Here is a 15,681-nt window from a genome sequence, read left to right on the forward strand (position 1 = left end):
CAACGGAACAAATATGTTGTCACTAAATGTTCTCCCATTTACTAGTATTTGTATTGTAGTCTTGTCATGTAAGGTTGTCATTTTAATGTTATATTTAACATTACCATAAAAGCGGGAGGTTTGGCATGCCACAAAACCAGGTTCAACACAACATTTTGTTCTTAAAATGTCCTGAACCAAGTCTGGAAAATGGCCATTGTTATATTATAGTTCGTTTCTGTGTGAGTTACATTTTAATGATGTGTTTCTGTTGTGTCGTTGTTCTCCTCTTATATTTGATGCTTTTCCCCCGTTTTAGTTTGTAATCCGGATTTGTATTTTCTCTATCGGTTTATGAGTTTCGAACAGCGGTATACTACTGTTACCTTTATTTTTCAATCAAGAAATCAAGCCTCTAAATAATGTTAGTCTCAGAGAATCAGAGTGATTTTGATACAAAGTGCGTTTTATTCCTCCCTTATTGAAGAAACTTGTGCCGAAGTTTGTCATCCTTTTTCATGACACATAGCAGGACCAACTCTGTCAATAACTCTTTTTGTTTGGATTGTGTAGTGTAAAAAAGACGACTGCTTTTGATATCATTGCAAGATGAAAAAAGTTACCAAAAGTACCTGGATTATAATTTAATACGCCAGACGCGCGTTTCGTCTACATTAGACTCATCAGTGACGCTCAGATCAAAATAGTTAAAAAGCCAAACAAGTACAAAGTTGAAGAGCATTAAGAACCAAAAATTCCAAAAAATTGTGCCAAATACGGCTAAGGTAATCTCTTCCTGGGATAAGAAAATCCTTAATTTTTCGAAAAATTGAAACAGGAAATTTATAAAAATTACCATATAATTGATATTCATGTCAACATAGAAGTGCTGACTACTGGGCTGATGATACCCTCGGGGACGAAACGTCCACCAGCAGTGGCATCGATCCAGTGGTGTAAAAAGTTATCAAAGATACAAGGATTTTAATTTAATACGCCAGACGCGCGTTTCGTCTACATGAGACTCATCAGATCAAAAGAGTTGAAAAGCCAAACAAGTACAAAGTTGAAGAACATTTAGGAAATAGTATAGGATTATATGTACTCTAAACGATCTTTAATCTTTTTACCACTTATATTTTATGCCCTCTCTTGATAAGGTAGTTTCACTAAAAACGTTGCTACCCGGATTTGATTGTTGATGATATTGATGATTATTATTTAGAAAAAAATGTTTTGTTGGGCACTTAAAGACCAAGCAAAATAAAATGGTTTTGTAAGACACTATAGCGTCACTGATGAGTCTAATATAGACGAAACGCGCGTCTGGCGTACTAAATTATAATCCTGGTACCTTTGATAACTATTATCTAGTTAATGTATCAAATAAGGCGAATAAAGATCCATTTCAGGTTGACCTTAAACACGAAAGTATTTCCTCTTTAGTAAGTATCGTGGGGATATACGTCGGGTTTTCTAGTGATTTGTCCATAATACACTAACAAAAAAATTTCAAATTTTATCCAATTGATCCTCAATGCTCTTCATCTTTGTACTTGTTTGGCTTTTATGATTATTTTGATATGAGCGTCACTGACGAGTCTTGTGTAGACGAAACGCGCGTCTGGCGTACTAAATTATAATCCTTGTACCTTTGATAACTATTACCATGCTGTCAATTTTGTAAATTTGTGATTTTTCTCCCTTTTAAGTAAAAATTGCATATTTTTTCAACTTCTTTGTTATAAATGATTGAAAAATGCATATCTAAGAAATTTGAAAAGAAAAAAGGGATATGGGATGTACATGTTTCTGGTAAAATAATTTTTTGTATCCCTCACCTATGTTTCAAAAATTCTGGCTAAAAAGACTGACATGATAGGTAATAAAATTTGAAAAATTGATTACTCAAAAACTACTCATTGGAAATACCCATTTTTTTTCAGAGTTAAGTTTGATTATAACATTTTTTAAATTCATTGATATTTTCCACTTGTATCACATATTTTAGAAATAATTCCAGAACAAGATTTCAACGAGACTGAAACGTCAGAAGAATACATCCTTAACAGTTAAGTAACTTTGACACAAAAAAGCAACAAAATATGATAAAACTTTCTCATATTTACACCTACATATAGTTTTTTCAATTCAAATTTATTAAGATTGGTCCCCTTCATCTTTATTGAAAGTATGACAAAAAGTTTAATTGTGGAAATGTGATTTGTTTCATGTTTATAGCCAAAATAGGTAAAAATTGATGAAAATTGGGAAAATCATCAAAATTGGGTAATTTCAAACAAATTTGAAATACTTAGGCTTTTCTACATCAGGAATAAATTACCTTAGCTGTATTTGGAAAAACTTTTAGGAATTTTAGTTCTTAATGCTCTTCAACTTCGTACTTTATTCTGCAATTTTAACTTTATTGGATTAGAGCGTCACTGGTAAGTCTTATGAAGACGGAACGCGCGTCTGGCGTGAAGAAAAAATAATCCTGTGTATGATGTGTTTAATCATAAGAACATCCTTAATATTTTTTTTAATTCAAAGTTTTGTAAACAGGAAAGTTTTGGAAATTATCATGTAATTGATATTCGTGTCAACACCTAAGTGCTGACCACTGGACTGAGCTACCCTCGGAAACTGTCACGAAATAGAAGTTCCTTCATAATATATAAGTTCTAAAAGGAAAAAATATTCTGGAATATTATTTCACCAATAATAAATATTACAGTAACTGTTCCTAACGGAATAAATGGTGGTATAGAATAATTGTTCCAACAGGAACATATTTTATGACAATATTTATAACAAAGTTTCCAATGGAACTTCTGTTAGGAGGAACAAATATACGTTGACACAACGTCTTGTAGAAAATATTTTTTGGTCGAAAAACAGTTACTTACAATGTTTTTAGAGCTGCCAAACCACGAAATGCATTTGCATACATTGACGAAATTTGATTGTAGCCAAGGTCCCTGAAAAATTAGCATTATATTGAAACGTATTGATGCATATTATTTTCATATTCCTAAACAAAAACAGAAATCAGTTCTCAAAGGTACTGATAGGTGTTTAGAGGACAATTACCTGTTATTATAAATTTATGACTGTAATGATTTACACAAATATTAACATGTTCAAGGCCTGTTTTAAAGTTTTAAAGCTCCAGACTTAAAGATATTTAATTATTTAGTTATTATTTTATGTTTTCCTATTCCTGAAAGATTAACTCTCTCTCTCTCTCTCTCTCTCTCTCTCTCTCTCTCTCTCTCTCTCTCTCTCTCTCTCTCTCTCTCTCTCTCTCTCTCTCTCAGTGAATGAGAAACACTTATGAGTAACCAAGCTTCACCATACACAGTAATGAAAACAACAGAGATAAATTAATAGAAAAATTAAACAAACAGTGACCTTAAGTGTCCACATTCCCTTTATTACGGGATATCCGTGACCATATTTTACGACAGTTTGAATTTAAAGCAGAGTAAATATAAAAAAAAAAAAGATGGTGTAATTGTCAATGATTTAATGCAATGTGAAATAGACCAGCGGTAGAATCAGAAAATATTTTTTTTAATGCACCCACCGAACACACGGCTGAATTCTATATCACTGAAAAGAGAAAATTGTAAACTTTCAGACTAATGACGCCGTAATCACGAGAAGTGGTCGGAATTTTGCATAATTGAGGTCAAAGGTCAAACATTATATATTTCCAAACATTGTCCTAACTGTCAATTTTGGGGTAAATTCAGAAATTAAAATAAAGAAATAAAGCAGAGGACAATTTTTCATTCAGTATTTATGTAGCCTATATGGAATACCAGATTTTATTAAAAAAAAAAACAAAAAAAAAAACGTTATTTTTAACGTTTAATTGACGTTGTTTCTTCCTTTTCTTCCTTTATGACTTCATTTTGTTCCCATACAACGATGGCCAGGAACAATGGTACTAATTTTTTTTCATAAACATAAACATGAGGTCTAAACACGACTTGTTATTTTGAAAAATTTAAGTCAGGTAAAAGAGGGGTTGAAGTTATTTTCATTGATATCAGGTCCACTGGGTATTTCAGTAAATTTTCGAAATTTTCAATTCAGACTTAATGTCTAAAATATTTGTTTTTCACAATCAAAATGTATTTATATAAGGTTTATGAAATATATAAGCATCATATCAACGTTTTAGGCGTTATTTGACGTTCGTAATGTCACAATCGTCCTTTAAAAGCACACACAACACTTTCTGCAAATTGATTTTCCTTTGCACGTGCACACTTAATTTTGAAGGAAGTCAGATGAAATTTGACCTTCAAAAAATACCGGTTCAACACCATAATTTCTATCTTTCTGAACAAACTGTAGAGTCTATCCGATAGCCGACATGGCGATATATGCATTCATCCAGACTTTGGTTTGGAAAGAAGGCATAAATACGTGATGTTTAATTCATGCTTCACAAGGAAGGAATTGGACCTAGCTGGAATCTTTACAAGTTGCTAATCCAACCGGAACTTGTTCAGATTGTTATGGCAGCGTTTGGACTTTCTTTACAGACCACACAGCTTTGTTATGAGTTTTCGACTAAGATCTATCGAATCATCTATATCTAATTAAAAAATCTGGGACAAGTCATTGAACTGTTCACATGTTTCTTTCAGTGCATTTAGCATTGATTTTTGCATATACCCAAACTTCCAGTGGAAATTTAACAATTGATTCGAATTCTTTCTGACTGTCTCTTGTATTTTCAGACTTTTATCTTTTAACTTTTATTATTCGAGCGTCAGTGATGAGTCATTTGTAGACCGAACGCGCGTCTGGTGCATATTGAAAATTTCATTCCTGGTATCTCTGTTGAGTTTATTTACAACTACTGCCCCTCTCTAGATGTTCAAAATATCACAAAACAATGAAATTAACAAAAAAAGCACTTATAAAATAATATAAATATAGATAAAAACACTTAAACATGTTAAAGTGAAATAAGAATGAACTATTTCAATGGCTTGCACAATGATAGAATTGATCCGAATGAGACTTAAAGAAAAATAAACGGCTCGGACCGCATTCCGGAATTACATAAATGGTTTAGCGGATTGATGTGTCCTTTCTAAATTAAAATTTTGTAAATCGAATAAGAAATGTTACAAATGAAAGTTGTTTTGTATAAAGTAAATATCAAAGAGGGACGAAAGACACCAGAGGGACAGTCAAACTCATAATTCGAAAAAAAAACTGACAACGCCATGGTTAAAAATGAAAAGGACAAAAATCAAAGTGTATGTTTATGCCAAATAAACACAAATGAGGCGTTTTATTATTATCCTGTTATTTAAGAAAACCGGTCAAAATCGTGTTAACCACAACTACTGAAGTAAAACGGTTTTTAAAATGTTGACGGTAAATATTTAAAAAAAATGATTATTGCCTATTTTTATCGTCAGTATTATATTCTTACATTTTCATATTAAACAGGAATGTGTCCATAGTACACGGATGCCCCACTCGCACTATCATTTTCCATGTTCAGTGGACCTTGAAATTGGGGTCAAAATTTTAATTTGGCATTTAAATTAGAAAGATCATATTATAGGGAACATGTGTACTTAGTTTCAAGTTGATTGGACTTCAACTTCATCAAAAACTACATTGACCAAAAACTTTAACCTGAACTTCACACTATCATTTTCGAAGTTCAGTTGACCGTGAAATTGGGGTAAAAACTTTAATTTGGCACTACAATTAGAAAGATCATATCATGGGGAACATGTGTACTAAGTTTAAAGTTGATTGGACTTCAACTTCATTAAAAACTACCTTGACCAAAAACTTTAACCTTAATCCGGACGAACGGACGCACAGACGAACGAACGGTACGACAGACGGACAGAAGAACGGACGTACAGACCAAAAAATATAATGCCCCTCTACTATCGAAGGTGAGGCATAAAAATAGCCGTAATATTGTGATTCATAATAATAATTAACATTTGAATGTATCAGTAAGTTTTGTCGTATTCACTACAGAACGCCCTAAAAAGCTATTTTTACAGAAATTCGACCATACGATTTTCTTACGGCATGTTTGAAATATAATTTTAACATGTATTCTTTCATTTAAAACAAAATACAGGTGTGTGTTCATTGGGTGCATTAAACTCCTTAACTAAGCGTCTTTTCAGATTTCGCCGCTGCACTAAGATAAACCACTAAAATAACAACATTACATGACAGGAATACCGTACAAATAAATGCAAGAAACCTCGGGACAAAGAAATACAGAAACAAACAATACACTAGTATATTTTGACATCCTAACCACAGAATAACAACGAACACGTAAAACAACATAGGACAGCACACAAAAACCACACACAAAAACACCACGAACTGTTCGTCACACGACAGTATCAATGAACCACATCAACAACAAAAACTACTGAACATCAGATTACTGACTTTGGACAGGTGCAAACACAAACAGCGGGTTTTGACATTTAAATAGGTACCAATCTTCACCCTTATCTGAAACAATAGTGTAACATCACAACATAGACAGACTATTGTAATGACTTAACTCTATCGAAAGACATATTAACACAAGTCAACATAAATTGAACGAATAAATTTGATCTATGACACAATGTAAATACAAAATCAAATAAGGGGTTAGATTTTTAACAATGTCAGAAAAACATTCATAACCGTGAACAAAATGCCGGCAAATAGAATAATGTACACAGGTAAATGAAAATGATGTTGTTGTAAGGTAAACAGTATAAATGGAAAACCGAAATACTGTTTTACAAAATGAATAATTTTGTTGTTCATAGTACGAGAACAGAAATGAAAATTGATAGTCATACCAAACAATTATCAAAGCTTGTATATATTAAAATAGAAAGACGAGATATAACTAAATAGGTAAACATTAAATAGCAGAAATGCATTACAAATTGTGTCAAAAGGTCAAATTAACAAGTACGATTTGTGTGTACTCGCAATTACTGAAAGCTAGTTAAAAGCCAAAAGGAAATAATACTTAAAAACATATGCATCGGAGACAAACGTCAACTAAAACACATCCAAGAGATTTAGTATTTAATGTGATGGACAATCAAACAACACATAACTTGTGCAACGCCAAAAATAAAAGTATCGACAGGCATTATGATAGTTAGACAAAATTAATGCGGATGTGTATATACATCCCGTTTGAAAAGAAAACAAATTATGTCCATATACCTGAGATATGCATTTCGTTTGTCAGATGCAAAAATGCAAAAAGATTTATTTTAAAAAGTAAAATCACAAAAATACTGAACTTAGAGGAAGATCAATTTGGAAAGTCCATAATCACATGGCAAAATCAAATAACAAAACACATCAAAAACGAATGGACAAAAACTGTCATATTCCTGACTTGGTACAGGCATTTCGCATATTTACAACAGAAAGAGAAATACTAATATTGGCAGATATCAAGAATAGCAATCATCAGTTTTCAAATAATGTTTTCCGTGTGTAGCCCATGACATCCCTGTTTGTTTACATGTATATAATAATATTATATTATTTTAATCAAATGATTTTAAGAGTGTCAACTTTTTTCTTTTTTTTCTATGTTCCACTCTTCATTCAGTATTTACTAAAGCACATTTTGTCTAAATTCGGCACATTCTAGAGCTATAACTTATTAATGTTCTTTTCAGTTTTATGAAACATTCTGTCATGTCGTTGTTCATCGATATTTGATAAAATATGTGATACATCTGTTATATAAACTTAGAATCCAATTGATTATTCTTATTACTAGATTTATTTCGCTTGACTGGGAGGGGGTTAGAAAGTTCGCTTATTGAAGACCAGTACATATATAGACAGGAGTTTTGGGATAAACTCATCAATGAAGTGTCTAGTTAATCGTCCCATGTCATACATTCAGTTCTTTCGTTTGTGCGTTTGGTGACACTGATAGGTAATTAGAAATCAATAAAAATTATAACGACAATCATCCTTATCACACACATCTTCAAATAGACTGTCCTTATGCAAATTAAAACATAAGCTCCGCCCGATCAGTTGAAATAACATTGGTTATACGGCAGAATAAAGCCTCGTAGAAATATAAAAAAAAAAAAGAAACGCATGACAGACATGAAGCTAGCAACAACTTGTAGCACATTTTTACGGAATTAAGAAACTTACAATTTTTCTAGAGCTGGAACCATTTGAAATAGATATGCGCCAAGTGATGAAATGCAATTGTGTTGAAGGTCCCTGAAAATGATATTCACAGATTTGAATTAAAAAAAAAGTTCTTATACATCATGTTAATACAAATATGAATAAAATTCTACATCTGGCAAATGTTAATCTAATGATTTTAATGATTTACATAAGAAGATAATATTCTCAAGGCCAGCTAAACAAGGGTTCACACTCTAAAATGTCTCGCCTGCTTTACTGATAGTTAATTTTATGTTGATAGCCCTATATATTGATCTTTACTACAAGTATCACATAATCATTCAATGATTCAGGAATATGAGGTCAAGGTCAGATTAACCTAAGCAGAAATTAATGTACTTCGTCAAACCATTCCATACACCAATTATAGATGAACTACTGCAAATAATTTCTTAGAAACGAACATCACCAGAAAAATTTAACATTGACCAATGAACCATGAACATAAGACCAGGGTCCATTGTAATTGACCTGTTGCTAATAATTCTATTCTGTTTCTGTTCTAAAATAGACCAAAACATAAAATCTTAACACTGAGCAAGAGTAAAAGAAACCTGCCAAACTGACAAAAGCAACATAAAACATTTCAATACACCAAATACAGTTGATCTATTGCATAAAGCATGCGAAAAAAAGATCACAACACCAAATCTACACTGAAAATGAGGACAACATGTACATCAGATGACACCTGTCTGTTGGACCTCAAAGCTACGATAGAATATATAAAGATGCAGTGTAAACTATGACAACAATTGTCATCTATTTATCAAGGTCCTGGAAATATATCATTACGTATTTTTGTATTACATTTGTCATAATTATAAATACAAACAAAGGATATGCACAAAATCAGAACATACACACAAAAACACACACAAATACACACATAAAAAAATGGAACACATCTTGTATTGCTGTCCCTCATCACAAAGTCACAGTGAGGCATTCAACACGGAGCTTAACAACTCTTTCTTAACTGCAATTTTTAGACAGTCCTTAGCACAGGCTTGAGCGAGATTCTTTGCAAAAACTGTATAACGTCTTACAGAACCTAATCGGGACCGGACAAAACATAGATAGTGAAAAATAGTACATAATTAAAACAAAATAGTTCCTTAGGTGAAAATAACTTTTCTAATACAACAACTAGTTTAACATGGATAAAATAGAAGTATGATCTATTGTGGCGGGAAACAGCAAATCAAATGGGAATTAATGTTGATGCAAATAGTTATCAAAGCTACCAGGATTATAATTTAGTACGCCAGACGCGCGTTTCGTCTATACAAGACTCATCGGTGACGCTCATATCGAAATAGTTATAAAGCCAAACAGTACAAAGTTGAAGAGCATTTAGGATCCAAAATTCCAAAAAGTTGACCAAAATACGTCTAAGATAATCTATGCCTGGGATAAGAAAAGCCTTAGTTTTTAAAAAAATCCTGATAATTACAATCGTGTAAGAGCCGTCAAACCTCTGAAACGATAGGCCTCCAGTCTTTGTATTTTATTTTCGTCCAGGTACCTGCAAAATAAGATGTTTGAAACTTGAGTCTGTACTATATGTGAACCATTAGGAAATCCAAACAAAGAAGGACAAGCAGAAACATATAAATATATTGACATTATTTTCCTTTTGTTTAGTTTATGCGTAATTTATTTCTAGCTAAGGTGTTACATTGAAGGTAGCGTCAATAGAATACGGATTCAATGAGGTCAAATTATTCACCTAAAGGTAGATTAGCAATTTGATTGAAATACTCACAATGTTGTTGTTGAATATGGCACATAAGTTGGGACTTCGTTAAGATTTCTTTGTGCGCAATCAACACTCGAATCACTGCATGAACATTGGGTATCACACCATTGCATTGTGCTTCCAAAGCATGCAAAGAGGGTGCATGAGACAACAAATATGATAATGTAGATCTTCTCCATTATACACCTGCAAAATGTCTAAAAAGGTGTTTATTTTGTATGATATGTAGTAAATTGTCGTTTGTTTATGTGTTACATACTTGTTTTTCGTTCATTTTTTGTATAAATAAGGCCGTTAGTTTACTCGTTTGAATTGTTTTATATTGTCTTATCGGGGTCTTTTATAGCTGACTATGCGGTATGGGCTTTTCTCATTGTTGAAGGCCGTACGGTGACCTATAGTTATTAATGTCTTTGTCATTTTGGTCTCTTGTGGACAGTTGTCTCATTGGCAATCATACCACATCTTCTTTTTTATATTGACTAGATATATTTAAATATAACCTTGCATCAACAGCCCAGTAGTCAGCACTTAATTGTTGACATGAATTATCATTAATATGGTCATTATTATAAATTTACTGTTTACAAAACTTTGCATTTTTGTAATACTAAGGCTTTTCTATCACAGAAATAGGTTACCTTAGCTGTGTTTGACAAAACGTTTAGGAATTTTAGATGCTCAATGCTCTTTAACTTCGTATTTTATTTGGTTTTTTTTTTTATCTTTTTTTATTCGAGCTTCACCGATGAGTCTTTTGTAGACGAAACACGTGTGTGTCGCATATAAAAAAAAATAATCCTTGTATATATGATGAGTTTATATACCGGAAACGTACGTACATTGTGTTTTTTCAACCTGAGGTTGACTGCATATAGATTTAAGAAAACCTGTGTTGTAACATTCTAGCTGTTGAATACAGTGTTTAATTGATAGATATTAATTATCTACAATCAAAAAGAAATTATATGCATGCTATTTGTGCTTGGCCTTTCCAAATTTACAATCATATCATGATAAATATTTCATGTTGATATTTAAACATCATTTCAAATGACACAAACAGTGTTTTAGTTGTCCAACGAGAACAATTCTTAGCTTTACAAAATACTAAAGTTCTTTACAATCCTCTTTCTAAGAACCTTAATCAAATTAGAATAAATTGCCTTCCAACATAAGTTTGATATTTAAATATTTTACATGTCTTCCCTTAAGGAAGGTGGCTTTTCATGTTTGGAAATTTTTTCAGATTTTCGGAATCCTCTGGTTTTATCCATTTGAATGCATAAAAATATTTTGCCCGGTGACCCCAATTTTTCTTTTGATAATTCTTTTACATGTATAATGATAAGCTGTCTGTTAAAGTCTTTTAAAATTTTAATTACTTTTTAATAGTTTTTGAGGACTTTAACTTGTCAATAATAAAGTTATGGAAAGTCAAGAGAGAACATTTTCGCGCCAAAATTCCAATGGCTAATATATCGAAAACGAGCACGGTGACCTATATTTTTTTTTTTGCTCTTTGGATTCCTTTATTAATCCATTATCAATATAAACTAGTGTTTTGAAAAGTTAATTACTTTGAAACCGAGAAGCGAACTCCCTTAATGTTTGATCAATGACTGACGGAAATAATTATAATCGCTGCCATAAGAATCTGAACCTTATTATCTTAAGACCAAATCAAATCTTGGATGAATAGGAAAACAATGACATGATTCCATACTGTCCTAGCTTGATAACAATTCCAGTATATTGTAATGACTTTTGATTACCTTCCGTATGTATTTTAAACATGTCGTTTATAGTTGTATCAGTAACTTTCAATTTCTTATGTGCTCTGTGTTTATTTTGTCACACGAAAAAACAACATGTTAAAAGTACAGTAATGTTATAGATCCGCTTTTTTTAATTGTTATTATCGTGAGTGTGAACTATAAACCAGGGATTTGCCTTTTTATGAGTTACATGCATAAATTTTTATTTTTTTTCATTGATATCTATTTGAAGTTCTTTTAGTTAAAAAAGGAAAACAGTTCTTAGCTGTTCCAAAACACTTAAATAGTTTGGTGTTCTCCCTCCAAGCAACCTGACTCAAATCGTGAGTACAATTGCTTTCTAAATATACTTTTATATTGTAAATATCTGGTCTGAATTAACTGAAGAGAATTATATACATGGGATGCATAAATAGAAATCCATAACATGTTTCCATACGTCTTATGTGATTTTAACTGAAGTAATCGTCATCATTAATTATAAGGGCTTTGAATTGAGTTCCATCCGTATGCCATTTTAACGAGTAGTTTAAAGCTTGATCAGTTACTGAACTTGATAGGAAATGGGGAATGTGTCAAAGAGACAAAAACCCAACTTAAGGACAGAAAACAACCAACGGCCACCAATGGGCCTTCAATACAGCAGGAAAATCCCGCACACGGAGGCTTGCTTCAGCTGGCCCATAGACAAAAATGTGTGCTAGTTCAGTTATATTGGACTTCATACTAATCTCTTCAATATATATAAATGAGCTAACATTGAAAATCATACAAAACTAACAAAGGCCAGAGGCTCCTGAGTTGAGACAATAATGCGGCGGGGTTAAGCATGTTTTTGAGATCTTAACCCTCCTCTATACATCTAGCCAATATAGAAAACATACACACAACAATACGCACAGTAAAACTCAGTTAAAAAGGTCCAGTATGATGGATGTGAGAAAAGGTAACGAAAGAAACTAAACAAAATGACAATGATACATAAATTAGCAAAAGACTACTAGCAGTCTACAACTTGTTTTATGATATATGTGATATATCCTATGCAAACACTCTATAAGTGAATCAATTTTAAAGCCATAATATGTCATCTTTAAATGCCTTGACAACAGTATTGTAACTATATCCTTTCTTTATAAGTCTGTTTAAAGGTTTTGTAAGCTTTTCAGGTGAATGCCGACATTTTAGTGCTATTATTTATTAACATAAAAGATCGAATGTGAAATACCTGAACATATAAGATGTTAGCATGTTGATAAAATTTATTAAATGATTTGACTAGTTTGTGACATCGAAAACCCTAGTGTAATATTTTTCAGTAATTCATAGATTTCTTTCGCTTAAAATAATACGTTGTTACATACAAGAGCAAATCGTAAAAGTTGAGCTATATAAACACCATAAGATGGTGACAAGGGAACTCTCCATTTTTTATTTGCCTATAAACAGATAAAAGTACTTAATTTAAAAAGTTTGAAAATTAGGATCAAATAATTAAAAGATATTTATAAGGCATAATACAGGTAAGTCACACGCAAAGTTTTAATTTCCTTAGAAAACTTATATCACGCATTTTATTTTACCAACGCTCCACGAGTTTATCATCAGAATAAATATCAATATAATATCAACAGTTGTCCAACATTGCATTGAACCCAAAGCACGACAGTTACTGGAAGATTTCAAGCCTGTATGGATAGTTATCATGTGAATCGAAATACAGCTAGTCGAAGCCAGTATGTAATCCGTCCTTGATAATGTGGAACATATAGAAAATATATAAGTATAAACTAATAAAATTATCCAGGCCTTATATTGTGTATGGCACATGGGCGTCTCGTCTAAATAGGACTTATCAGTGACGCTCAAACAAAAAATAGTTTAAACGGCGAAAATAAGTACGTAGTGGAAGAGCATTGTATACCCATAATTCCTAATGGTTTTACCAAAACCAGGGGTTTAAAATTCTTAAAATTTCGAAGAAAAAACTAATGTAATTTCGAAGAAAAAGTTATTGTAATTTTGAAGAAAAAGTTAAAGTAATTTCGAAGAAAACGTTAATGTAAAAAACTTTTAATTTATAATTATAACATTATCATAAGATCGACCCTATAACAAGTAAAGTATGCTTTTAACCTGTTGTACGGGCTTGTCGTTTGATAATGTGATAAATAAATTTTTGTTCGATTCTTGTGTTTTATATAGATTAGAGACTTCGTTTTCCTGTTTGAATGGTTTGACATTTGTCATTGTTGTGGTCCTTTATAGATTGCTGTACAGTGTGTCACTTTGCTCTATAATTGTTTACTTTTATAAATTGTGACTTTGATTGAGTGTTGTCTCATTGACACTCATACAACATCTTCTGATATCTATGTATGAGAGGGGACTATGACGTTTTGCCATGCGCTCTATATTGATTAAAAATATAGTTAGTGTCATCGTTTTTTTGAAGATTACTTGATTTTCTTCCCTATGCACTTAAAACGAGAAATGGCTTATCTCTTGAAGTTTAAGTCAAACGGAAAGAGAAATCATACGGATGTCGGCCATAAGAGACCGGATTGTTTCGACCATTTCAGAGAAAGTGTAAATTTTAACTTATTGTCGTTAAATCTTTACATCCATTTTATTCTTTGTTTTGATATTGTTGTGAAAAGATCTGATCGGTAGTGTAAGAGTCAGATATGAACTTCCATTCAAGTGTATAATTATCAAATATCAATAAATTCAACAATACACCATGTGTTAAAGGGGAAACATGCCACTTTTGTAGACGAACGCACGCCTGACGCATATACAAATTTCAAGTGTTGTATCTATGATGTGTATATTTATAAACATTTCCCCATAATTTCGACATTTGATTATAACAGTGGAGAAAGCGTAGCAGTTGATGTACAATTCTCTTAATTTTTCTTCCTGAAGTTCTTGAAAAACAATTTTATCAGTTTATATTTGATCTATTGTTTTATATTTATTAAATTTTTGATATCTGATAACGTTTTAGTCAGCTTTATATTTAAGTTTGAGGATTGTTGTTTTCTTCCGTGTTTTGTAAACAGACTATATCAATGATAATTCATATCAACACAGAAGTGATGACTACTAGGCTGGTGATACCCTCGGAGAATAAAAACTCAACCAGCAGTGGCATCAACCCAGCAGTTGTAAATAAACTTATCATATATACCCAAGATTGAAATTTTGTATATGCGCCAGACGCACGTTTCACAAAGTGTTTAAAAAGTAAAATCACAAGAAAAAAGACAGTTTACAATACAAGTATTTGAAATAAGGATCACTATTTTGAGTCTCTCCGTAACTCAATTTGTATTGTAATTGCAAATGTTACTATGCCTCTAGAATATAAAATTTTAAAACATAAAGCAATTTAATGCAAGGTAACATGAAACGAAAGCATTGATAACATTTTCTATATTTTTATAATAGATAAAAGTGAGTAAATTAATGTTTTTATTCAAATAAAAAATTATGATTAATTACAATAAGCTTCACAAAGATATAAGCTGAAACGATTTTCGTAGGGTGCAAAATACTTGTCAACGCCGTACTAAATACAGTTAATTGTGTTAGTCACCGCCTTTCCCATTTATATTGACATTTTCTTATTGTATTTTGCCTATGTCCTTATCTTTATTATATTTTCTGTAATCCACTTAAGAAAGCTTTCCTTTAAAAGTTTTCGCAAACTGACAAAAAAACAGAAGAAAAAGGATGCTTTAATATATATTGATAAATAAAATATACCAACTGGCTCAATATCTTTAATTGTTTTTACATAGGCGGTAATGGTAACGTTTTTTCCTGTAGCTCAGTCCATATCATAAACTTGGATATGTATGATAGCTCGTTTCGAAGCTGTGACATTTTCACATATGTGGT

At 31.8% G+C, this 15,681-nt stretch overlaps 1 protein-coding gene across 1 annotated transcript in view; it reads right to left on the reverse strand.

Annotated features, from left to right (window-relative positions):
• LOC139491976 (leucine-rich repeat-containing protein 15-like) overlaps nucleotides 1-15,458 on the reverse strand; it is a 28,773-nt gene extending 13,315 nt beyond the window's left edge. The window contains exons 1-5 of the mRNA XM_071279964.1: nucleotides 15,283-15,458; nucleotides 10,004-10,183; nucleotides 9,692-9,763; nucleotides 8,194-8,265; nucleotides 2,889-2,960 (exon numbers count right to left, since the gene is read on the reverse strand). The gene's annotated coding sequence lies outside the window, so the exon portion shown is untranslated. The remainder of the gene's footprint in view (nucleotides 1-2,888; nucleotides 2,961-8,193; nucleotides 8,266-9,691; nucleotides 9,764-10,003; nucleotides 10,184-15,282) is intronic.
• Between the last annotated feature and the right edge of the window lie 223 nt (nucleotides 15,459-15,681).

This window comes from Mytilus edulis, chromosome 10 (genome assembly GCF_963676685.1).
Source record: "Mytilus edulis chromosome 10, xbMytEdul2.2, whole genome shotgun sequence".
NCBI classification, from domain to species: Eukaryota; Metazoa; Mollusca; class Bivalvia; order Mytilida; family Mytilidae; genus Mytilus; species Mytilus edulis.